Below are 3,813 nucleotides of genomic sequence, written 5' to 3' on the forward strand. Positions count from 1 at the left end.
TCAGGCCTTGGATCGCTCTAGTGAGTTCTCAGTCAAAGCTGGCAAGCTCTGCCCTATTGTGCTGGGAGCCATACGGAGGCTTCAGCTTTCTCGGGGCTTCTAGAACTTGACATGAGCATCAACTATATGCTTAGTTTTTGTCCTCTGTCTTTGCATCAGAAAGTCCTGCTGAACGAGGGATCCCCTGGGGGAATATGGCCAGCACTGCTGGGACAACAGAAGAGGCTGGGCTTGTGACGACTCCTGAAGACGAGACAGATGCACAGCGCACACCATCCAGCATCAAACTCTGTGCTGTGGGCTACAGATGCCGTCCCAGTTCATCGAAAGAGGCCCAGGAGGCCGATGTGTTCAGGGGAGGCTCCCTGGAGGAGGAGTCCTTGAAAGAGACACTAACAGAGAGGGAAGCCCAAGAGAAAGGACTGTCTGATGGGTGAAGGCAGAGGGGCAGGCTCCACCCTGCAGGGTTCCAGATGGGGAGGCAGGAGGGCAATGGTGGGAAGTGCGTGCCTTGCTGGAAGCAGAACGTAGAACAGAGGTCCTCAAATTCCAGGCGACAGGAGACAGGGGTCCCCTCTCACCCCTCCTCTCTGCTCCTCCATCATCACAGCTGGGTGGGAAGGGAAGGACACATGGGCTGGGTGCTTTTTACGTGGCAGACGTCATGGCAAACGTTTTATCTTGTTTTATAAATATTTATTTATTTTTATTTTATTATGTATTGGGCTGCACCAGGTCTCAGTGAGGACATGTGGGATCTGATTCCCTGGCCAGGGATCGAACCTGGGTCCCCTGCATTAGGAGCCCGGAGTCCTAGCCACTGGACCACCAGGGAAGTCCCTGGCAGACATTGTATGTTTAATCTTCACATCTGTCTATGGAGAGACCCCATTCCTATTTCTTAGAGGAGAAAGGCAAGGTTTGGGTTTTGAAAAGCAAGAAAAGTGTGGCACTGCAGCTGCTCCTGGTCTGCTCATGGCCAAGGACCCAGGTCGTCCCCAGCTGGTCTCAGAAGATCAGAAATAAACTGAGCTGAGAGACAACTGTCTGGAGTCCCAGCACAGGGTGACCCCCCGGGACCCGGGGAGGAGGCCCACGTTTCGTTTTGAAAGTGGGATAATTCCAGATACACTGCTTTGTACGCTGCGTTCCTGGGAAATCTCACGGACAGAGGAGCCTGGTGGGCTACAGCCCCTGGGGTTGCAGAGTCAGGTACCAAATAACATTTTTTTGGACATGTTTAAATTTACCAAAAAACTGAACTGACCTTACTGAGAGCTCACTGTACCCCCTTTCACCCCCATCCCCTGGCCCTCAGATATCCTCACCAAGGAATACTGGGTGGGGGCTTCGGAGGCCCGTTTTAGCTGCTCCATCTCCTAAGAACCCCCGATTCTTTAAGCATCTACTTCACTAAACAGTGAGTTTATTCTTCTTCTTACGTCTCCTTGTCACTTCCTTTGCAACGATCTGGGACCCACCAGCCCTTTGAATGATGGCCTCAGGTTTGTCCAGAATGGTCACCAAACGCTGAACATCATGGGGCCTCAGTGACCAAGTGCCGGCGACGGGGAATGCAGGCAATAAGCCTGTGGCTTCCAAGTGGCCTTGGTCAGTGGGCTGCCGTCTTGGAGCCTCAGTCCCTTCATCTGTAAGACGGGCATAAATAATTGACGTGCCTCGGGGGCTGCTGAGGAAGTTTAATGATGCAACGTAAGTTGGGTTCTCAGCCCAGTGTCTCCCACGGACTCAAGGCTTAATAACGACTTGCATTCAACCAGAGTGACATTTTCTGCATCCCTGAGTTGTCCTTTTGAATTATTTTCTGAGCCTCTGTCCCTGCTGCCCTCTTCCAGGGCCTTCCTGCCTGGGCAGGAGGGGTCATGCACCCACACTTGCAGCCTGGAGTCCTCTGAGTGCCCAGCCCCTTCTGCTTTGTTTTTCAACTTCCTTTTTACTCCAAATCCTCATGCCATTGGTGGTGTGTCTGGGGATGGACGGTAAGTAGGACTCTCCACTGGCTTTTCTGGGGGCTCTTGAGGGCCGGGAGGTGTGGGGCCTCTGGGCACCCTCCCTGGCCTCCGCTTTCTTCCCATTGTAACCGAGCTCATTTGTCAGCAGAGGCCCCATTCTTCGGAGGAATAATGTGACCAGGCCCATGGACCCCACGCCTTTTGATGTCCAGAGCCCTCTACATGTCCCACATAATGAAGTCAGAGCCAGACAGCGCTGCCAAGGCACACCCCGGTGGTCCTGCTCCCACTGGGGACTTTGCCAGGGAATCAGACCCTTCGTAGCTCCCAGGGTCTCTGAATGGATTAGCGTGGCAACTGTCTGGGACATGATCCATGAAGGCAGTCAGTCCTGTGAGAAGGGAAAGCCTCCCTGGGCCTGACTCGACCCCACAGGCATGTGATTGTGAAACGAACTGAAGAGAGACCAGCCCTGACACGGGGTGCCCCGTTGGCCTGTGGCCACACCGCACTCTCAGGAATGGCCAGGGGGCCGTGTCTCCAACATCCTTGGGCTTTAGGTAGGGGCTCCCAAAGCGGTCCAGATGACATTGCTAGACTGCAGAGAATGCACCATCCGGGTGACCTACTGGGAGAAGAAACATCTGGAATGGTTGCGTTTTACTGGGGAAACAGAAGCCACAGGGGAGAAGAAATCAAAACAGAGCTGAACATATAGCTATCACGTGACCCAGCAATTCCACACCTAGGTGTATCACCAGGGGTTGAACACAGAAAGTAGTTCACGCATGTTCACACTAAACTTACACACCACTGCCCAAAGGTGGGAACAACCCAAATGCCCGTCACCGTGTGAACAGAGAAACCAAATGTGGTCCATGCATACGATGGACTGTGTGTGTGTGTGAGTTGCTCAGTCGTGTCAGACTCTTTGCGACCCCATGGACTGTAGTCCACCAGGCTCCTGTGTCCGTGGAATTCTCCAGGTAAGAATACTGGAGTGGGTTGCCATTCCCTTCTCCAAGGGATCTTCCCAACCCAGGGATTGAACCCGGGTCTTCTGCATTGCAGGCAGATTCCTTACCATCTGAGCCACCAGGAAAGTCCATATGATGGGCTTGTCCTCCCCTAAAAGGAATAAAGCCCTCACACAGGCTAGATGAACCTGGAAAACACTCTGGCCAGTGAAAGGAGCCAGACTCAGAGACACCACAGATTGTGTCACTGCATCCACATGAAGTGTTCTGAGTAGGCAGGCCCGTGGAGACAGGTAATGAGGACGAGCTGGCAGGCTGGGGAGCGGAGGCGGCGCGTTTTGTGGGGAGGTGATGCAATATTTTTGGGGGGACTGCGCTGGGTCTTTTTTGTCGTGCGCGGGCTTCTCTTGTCGTGGAGCACGGGTTCGAGTGAGCTGGCTTCTCTAGCTGTGGTGTGTGGGCTTAGTCGCCCTGTGGCATGTGGGAATCAAACCCACGTCCCCTGCATTGGAAGGTGGATTTTTAACCACTGAACCACCAGTTTCAAAACTAGAGAAAGGTGATGAATTGTGCATTTTAAAATGGTTAGTTTTATATTAGATGAATTTCACTCTCCCTCTCCCTCCCCCCAAAAAAAAAGAAAAAAAAAAGGAAAAAAATAGCCAGGAAATATAGAAATACACAAATTCTTCAAGAGTGAATTTTTCTGCTGTTTTGGAGTGGGGAGGGATTTAAGCCAGATCCCTGAGATGGGTCATGGGGTGAGCCCTATTGACAGGACTTCCTTTCCAAGGGACCAAACGGAGCTGACCGGCCCTGCCCATCTGCAGCATCAAGGTCCCCCCAGCCCCAGCCTGGGGCTG

General features: G+C 52.8%; 1 non-coding gene across 1 annotated transcript; it reads right to left on the bottom strand.

Annotated features, from left to right (window-relative positions):
* Window positions 1-762: 762 nt before the first annotated feature.
* TRNAR-CCU lies at window positions 763-835 on the bottom strand. Its single transcript has one exon. It is a non-coding gene; the product is annotated as a tRNA-Arg (tRNA).
* Window positions 836-3,813: the final 2,978 nt, after the last annotated feature.

The sequence above is a fragment of the Bison bison genome, unplaced genomic scaffold (genome assembly GCF_000754665.1).
Source record: "Bison bison bison isolate TAMUID 2011002044 unplaced genomic scaffold, Bison_UMD1.0 scf7180017864080, whole genome shotgun sequence".
NCBI lineage: Eukaryota > Metazoa > Chordata > Mammalia > Artiodactyla > Bovidae > Bison > Bison bison.